General features: G+C 40.5%; 1 pseudogene; it reads left to right on the top strand.

The window, feature by feature from the left end:
- LOC122565052 overlaps nt 1-2,603 on the top strand; it is a 36,380-nt pseudogene extending 33,777 nt beyond the window's left edge.
- The last annotated feature ends 4,961 nt before the right edge of the window (nt 2,604-7,564 follow it).

The following is a 7,564-nucleotide window of genomic DNA, read 5'->3' as shown; positions in this document are numbered from 1 at the left end:
CTGATGGGTGAGTGCTGAACCAGAGGACACAGCTTAAAAATACGGGGTAGACCATTTAGGACAGAGATGAGGAGAAACTTCTTCACCCAGAGAGTGATGGCTGTGTGGAATGCTCTGCCCCAGAGGGCAGTGGAGGCCCAGTCTCTGGATTCATTTAAGAAAGAGTTGGATAGAGCTCTCAAGGATAGTGGAATCAAGGGTTTTGGAGACAAGGGAGGAACAGGATACTGATTAATGATGATCAGCCATGATCATATTGAATGGTGGTGCAGGCTCGAAGGGCAGAATGGCCTACTCCTGCACCTATTGTCTATTGTCTATTGTTGCAGGCAGGGCCTTCAATGCCCCTACTACTCTCTGAGTAAAGAAGCTACCTCTGACATCTGTCCTATATCTATCACCTTTCAATTTAAATCTGTCCCCTCATGCTAGCCATCACCATCCGAGGAAAAAGGCTCTCACTGTCCACCCTATCTAATCGTCTGATCATTTTGTATGCCTCTATTACGTCACCTCTCAACCTTCTTCTCTGTAATGAAAACAGCCTCAAGTCCCTCAGTCTTTCCTCATGAGATCTTCCCTCCATACCAGGCAACATCCAAATAAATCTCCTCTAAACCCTTTCCAATGCTTCTACATCTTTCCTATAATGTGGCAACCAGAACTATACACAATATTCCAAATGTGGCCGCATCAGAGTTTTGTACAACTGCAGCATTACCTCACGGCTCCGAAACTTAATCCCTTTGCCAATAAAAGCTAACACACTGTATGCTTTCTTAACAACCCTATCAACCTGGGTGGTAACTTTCAGGGATCTATGCACATGGACACCAAGATCTCTCTACTCACCCACACTACCAAGAATCTTCCCATTAGCCCAGTACTCCGTATTCCTGTCGCTGCTTCCAAAGTGAATCACCATACACTTTTCCACATTAAACTCCATTTGCCACCTCTCAGCCCAGCTCTGCAACTTACCTATGTCCCTCTATAATCTGCAACATCCTTCTGCACTGTCCACAACTCCACTGACCTTAGTTTCATCCGCAAATTTACTAATCCATCCTTCTAGCCCTCATCCAGGTGGTTTATCAAAATGACAAACAGCAGTGGCCCAAAACAGATCCTTGCGCTTCATCACTAGTAACTGAACTCCAGAATGAACCATCAATCACCACCCTCTCTCTTCTTACAGCTAGCCAATTTGTGATCCAAACCACTAAATCACCTTCAATCCCATGCCTCAGTATTTTATGCAATAGCCTACTGTGGGGAATCTTATCAAATGCTTTACTAAAATCCATATACAGCATATCAGTCGCTTAGCCCTCATCCACCTGTTTGATTACCTTCTCAAAGAACTCAATAAGGTTTGTGAGGCATGACCCTCCCTTCACAAAACCAAATTGGCTATACCTAATCAAATTATTCCTTTCTCTATGATTATAAATCCTGTCTCTTATAATCCTTTCCAACACCGTACTCACAACCAAAGTAAGGCTCACAGGTCTATAATTACCAGGGTTGTTTCTACCCATCTCTTGAACAAGGGGACAACATTTACTGTCCTCCAGTTTTCAGGCACTATTCCTGTAGAAAATGACGACATAAAGATCAAAGCCAAAGGCTCTGCAATCTCCTCCCTGGCTTCCCAGAGAATCCTAGGATAAATCCTAGCCAGCCCAGCGGACTTATCTATTTTTACACTTTCCAGAATTGCTAACATCTCCTCCTTATGAACCTCAATCCCAAATAGCCTAATAGTCTGTATCTCAGTACTCTCCTCGACAATATTGTCTTTTTCCTGTGTGAATACTGATGAAAAACATTCATTTAGCGCCTCTCCTATCTCCTCAGACTCCATGCACAGCTTTACACTACTGTACTTGACTGGCCTTAATCTTATTCTAGTAGTTCTTTTACTTCTGAAATACTTATAGAAAACTTGAGGGTTTTCCTTATTTTTACCTGCCAAAGACTTCTGATGTCCTCTCCTGGCTCTTAGCTTTCTCTTTAGATCCTTTAGCTAACTTGTAACTCTCAAGCGACCTAACTGAGCCTTCACTTCTCATCCTAACATAAGCCTCTTTCTTCCTCTTGACAGGAGATTCAGCTTCTTTAGTTAACAGCAGCTCCTGCACTTGATCACTTCCTCCCTGCCTGACAGGTACATATTTATCAAGGACACGCAGTAGCTGTTCCTTGAACAAGCTCCACATTTCAGTTGTGCCCAGATGTTAATGCTACCTTTGAATAACAACAGGAAACAAATAAATGTGCAGGAAATAATAATAGTCTTAATTTTCTTAAAGAAGAAATAGCACTGAGAAAGAGACAGAGAACCTGGAAGATTGCTCTGATCATGTAATGATGGTTGATGAAGATACAATGCAGCTGCCTTAATAAATTGGAGAGATCTTTATTAGTCGCTTCCAGGGTGAGACACAGGAGGTGCAAGAAACTGCAAAACAAAGTCTCCAAATGAGATAGAGGCCTTGCAGACTCCTGTGATGACAATTCAACCGATATTATCTGATCTTAAACTCCAGCTCTATACAAGACTTGGAAACAACATTAATGTTGATGCCAATGACAACTGAGCTATTTATTCTTACCAGTCAGATTTCACCCAATTAAATAATTTAATTTCCTAAGTTGGACATCTATTGCAAATTCTGGTAGGAAACAGTGATTTCTGTTTTTTTTAAAACGTCATTGTTTTGTTCGTGATTACAGAACTGAATTTTTAAGATTATTGTCTTACGGCTCCACTTATTTGATTAAGACATTTCATTTATGCGACGAGCTCAATGAAAACTTGTCAAATCAGTTAGTCACTTGGAACACATAATTGGTGTTACATGGAAAGCAAATGTGAGGTAGAATTACTGTCTTACAGTGCTGTTCTCTCCCAGAATGTATTACTTCGAGGTGCTGGTGTTGGACTGGAGTGGACAAAGTTAAAAATCACACAACACCAGGTTATAGTCCAACAGGTTTATTTGGAAGCTCTAGTTTTTAAAGTGCTGCTCCTTCATCAGGTGGTTGTGGCTATAACTTCATGTTGTGTGATTTTTAACATACTCCAACAGGTTTATTTGGAAGCATTAGCTTTCAGAGCACTGCTCCTGAAGGAGCACTGCTCTGAAAGCTAGTGCTTCCAAATAAACCTGTTGCACTATAACCTGGTGTTGTGTGATTTTTAACTAAGTATGTATTACAAGTGACTGAGCAAGCTATTCACTTGGAACCCATTGTGAGTTAGGCATCCTTGATAATAGGAACATATCATTAATATGGGTTTTTTTTCTGTCATTGACTTTTTTTGAAATCTGAAATCCAGTACAAAATGCATTTGTATGAAATGAATCAGAGAGAAACCAGTGCTGGTCTGTGCATCATGACATGACTGCAGAACTTCACATAATGCAATGGAGCATGGTAGCATTGTTGCCGATCCCACGATTCAGGCAGACTGCTCCTCTTGAAGTATATCACTTCAATTGAAATTGCACAAAGAGATTGCTGTGAGAGAGATCTCTAAAAGCTCAACATCATGGTGAACAGAGGGTCTATTGGATCTATGCAATACTGGGCAGTGCAGGAATTAGTGATGTAAGTTGGCAACATGTGAGATGCCGTGGTGCCATAGAGAGGCAATTGGGAATCACTCTCAGAAGGGAGTGGAAACAGCTGATCAAGAGAGTCAACGACTCCCAGAGTTTGAACCCAAAGACACATAAACAGTGTGTCAAGAAGTCAAATGCCACAAAATGTGCTGCAGCTCACAATACTCAAGACTCCTATAATATTTCACCTAAGAACTCCAGTCAGGCGACTGACTGTGTGGAGTTTGCACATTCTCCCCCTGTCTGTGTGGGTTTCCTCCGGGTGCTCCGGTTTCCTCCCACAGTCCAAAGATGTGCAGGTCAGGTGAATTGACCATGCTAAATTGTCCGTAGTGTTAGGTAAGGGGTAAATGTCGGGGTAGGGGTGGGTTGTGCTTCGGCGGGTCGGTGTGGTCTTGTTGGGCCGAAGAGCCTGTTTCCACACTGTAAAGTAATCTAATCTAAACGGGCAGGAACATCAAAGGATATTGATAAAAATGTTGTCCTGTGTTGAGTAATCAAATGTAAGTTCATAAGAAACAAACAAAAACAGAAATCCTTGCAGACGGGTCTGGCAGCATCTAAAAAGAGAAAATAGAATTAATGTTTCAAGTCCAGGGATCCTCCTTAAGATCTTAGATTAATAAGGAGTGTGAGCAGGAATATGGCATTTGGGCTATTGAACCTGCTTCGGAATTCAATAAAATCCTTGCTGATCTGAGTATGATCTTAACTCCAGTTTTCTGGCTGTTTCTTGTAGCCTTTGATTGCCATAATTATAGATCAAAAATCTGCCTAACTCAGTTTTGAATGTATGAAATGACCAACTATTTACTGTTTTGTGCAGAAAGAATTCCAATGACTATTGAGAGAAGAAATTCCTCCTTTGTCTGAACTGAGAGACATTTTATTTTTAAACGGTGTTTCCTATTTCCATATAGTTCCTATTCTCTTGGAGTCCATAGTTATGCCCCCTCAGGGTCTTATGTTTCAATAAGATCTCATTCCTTTAAATTCCAATGAGTATATGCCCAAACTGCTCATCTTTTCCTCATAAGACAACCCTGCCAGGAATCAGCCTAATGAACCACCTTTGAACTACCTACAATGCAAGTTTATCCGTCCTTATGTAAGGAGACTAAAGCTGTACACAGTGGCATGGTCTCACCAAAGCAGCAAGACTTTCCCACTTTTATACACTATTTTCCTCGACAAGCAATCAGTTGTCATTCAGAAATATGAACAAGAAAGAAAAAGAACTCGCATTTATGTAGTGTCTTTCACAACCTGAGGATATCTTAAAACATTTTCCAAGAACTGAAGTACTTTTTAAAAGTGTAATCACCAGTATTGTGCAGAAGAAATGGCAGCCAATTTGCATATAACTTTGTCAAAGAAAGATCAATGTGATTAAATAGTGATATTGTTTGAGCAATAAATATTGTCCAGGATCCTGGGTGACCTCCCATACTCTTCCTGGGACCTTTAAACATGAGAAAGCAGAAAGGATCTGAATGTCAATGCCTCAGAATCAATTATCTTGAATCTTTGCATCTTGGACCCAACATTTCAAGGCTTTGGTCAGATTGTTTGCAAACCTACTTTAACATAGGATAAGAGATAAAATTAACTTTAAAATGTTTAAGAAGGCAAATTTACATTTTTCCAATTCTATTTATTTCAATGATCCTCCAATTACAAGAACCCTTTCATTTTATTTCAAGCCATTTTAAATGGATGAGCTTCGAGGGATTTAATTGAAACTTACAGAATACTGAATGGTCTGGACAGAGTAAGTGTTGGGAAGATGTTTCCATTGGTAGGAGAGACTAGCACCCCAGGGCACAGCCTTAGAGTAAAGGGAAGACCATTTATAATGGCGATAAGGAGAAACTTCTTTACCAAGAGAGTGGTGAATCTATGGAATTCACTGCTACAGAAGGCTGTGGAGGCCAGATCATTGATTATATTTAAGATGGAGACAGATAGGTTCTTGATTGTAAAGGAGATCAAAGGTTATGGGGATAAATTGGGAGAATGGTGTTGAGAAAGATATCAGCCATCACTGAATGGCAGAGCAGACTCAATGGGCTGAATGGCCTAATTTCTGCTCCTATATCTTATGATCTTATAGTCTTATAGTCTTATATCTTGCAGATTTATGAGGGAAAGGTGGAGGAATAACAACATTGAGGTATTGTTTTAATGTATTCACTTCATCCTGCAATGCTGTGAGTGACCAACATTCAACATTTAACTCCCTTAAGTATGAAAATTCAAAATTGACAAATGGGAGAAGATTAGCTGATTCATCCAGGCTGTATCACTCACCATGATTGATGGAGCATCATCCCTATAGGTACTTTCCATCCCCACAACATTGTAATCTTCTGGGAGAGGCACAAAAACACAAAGAAAATCAACTCTGATAAATGGAAAACATATTGGAAAATCCTTCTCTGACTCCCTTAGGCAATGAAAACTAGGAACTCCTATGGATTAAATATTAACTTCTATGGAGATAAGTGGAATCTGAACCCCTGCATTACCTGAGAAAGTATTCTGGAGGCTCAAAATATTTGAGAACAGAACTTCCTAATTTTCAGTATATTTTTCTCACTTAAAACGCATATTCAGAGGTCTTCCACATTTGAATACACTTGAATGACCCTTCATTTGGCAGGTAATGCAATTCTTTAATGATTTAAGAAACTTCTATTAGGTCAGCAAATATAAATTAACAACCTCAGAGTTCATCTAAATGTCATTGAACTCTACTTGAATTCTTGTCCCTTCTATTTATATTTCAAGTACGTCGTGGAACCCAAGCGTTTATAAAAATTTTAAGGACAGGAGTGAGATAACAGACAAAGATTTCCTTTTCAACAGAAATTGCTGGAAAAACTCAACAGGCATAATAGAGTATAATGTCTATAGAGAAAAAGCAAAGTTAATGTTTTGGATCCAGTTATTCTTCTTCTGAACTGCTTGTAGCAAGGAAAATGTTGGTATATATGCTGAAGATGGGGTGGGGGTAGGAGGAGGGGGTGAAAGATAGGTGGAGATGAAACCTGGAGAGAGAGACAGAACTCAACAGTTGGGCAGACAAAGGAATGGGTAAGGGTCAGCCTGGAAGATAGCTGTTAATAGGATCCATCAGTGGCTCACAACAGGTTGATTGTGGTAGTAGCCCATGTGGCCACAAAGTCTGGTTTGTGGGGGTTGGGGTGAAGAGATTAGAGAAGGTGCTGTGGTCCTGAAATTATTGAACTTGTTGTTGAGTCCAGAAGACTGCAGGTTTCTGTCGTAAAGGTTTCACATAGTGATGATATTGCAGCTTTAAGGAGTGTATTTTGTCCTGTATTTTTAGAAAGAACAGTCGAAATGTAGGTGCTGAGCTTGTCTCTGACGCCGAGGCAGCAGTACTGACTACTGAGCCACTGTGCCACCGGAGGACCTCTGCGTGTGTAGGTAACAGTACAGGTGGGAAGGGAGTTGTAGGATTGTGACTTAGGAATAATTAAGGAACTGCAAATTAGATCCAAGTCAGGGAGTTGGGTGCTTTGGAGGGGAAACTTACAGGCAGTGGTGTTCCTATGCATCTACTGCCTTTGTCTTTCCAGGAGTAGAAGTTGCTGCTCACAGGAACGTATGAATGAGTTGCTGCAGTGCATCGTGTGCATGTTATACACTGCAGCAACTGCATGCCTGTTGAAGAGGGAGTGAATTTAAAGGTGGTGGATAGAGTTCCAGGCAAACAGTCTACTTTGTTCTAGCTGGTGTTGAGTTTCTTGAGTGTTTTTATCAAGCTCTAGGTCTTGGGTCTTGGGTAATATGGGCTGGAGGCATGGCAAGAAATATGAGTCTTAAATAGACTGTTATACACAACATTGCCTTTTTCAGAAATCATTCGACAATATTAAGTGAGGTCCTCCAGCAATGGAACAGATTTG

This window comes from Chiloscyllium plagiosum, chromosome 31 (assembly GCF_004010195.1).
Source record: "Chiloscyllium plagiosum isolate BGI_BamShark_2017 chromosome 31, ASM401019v2, whole genome shotgun sequence".
Lineage (NCBI taxonomy): Eukaryota > Metazoa > Chordata > Chondrichthyes > Orectolobiformes > Hemiscylliidae > Chiloscyllium > Chiloscyllium plagiosum.
Note: the sequence above shows the minus strand (reverse complement) of the source record. Positions and strands in the feature narration are given on the sequence as shown.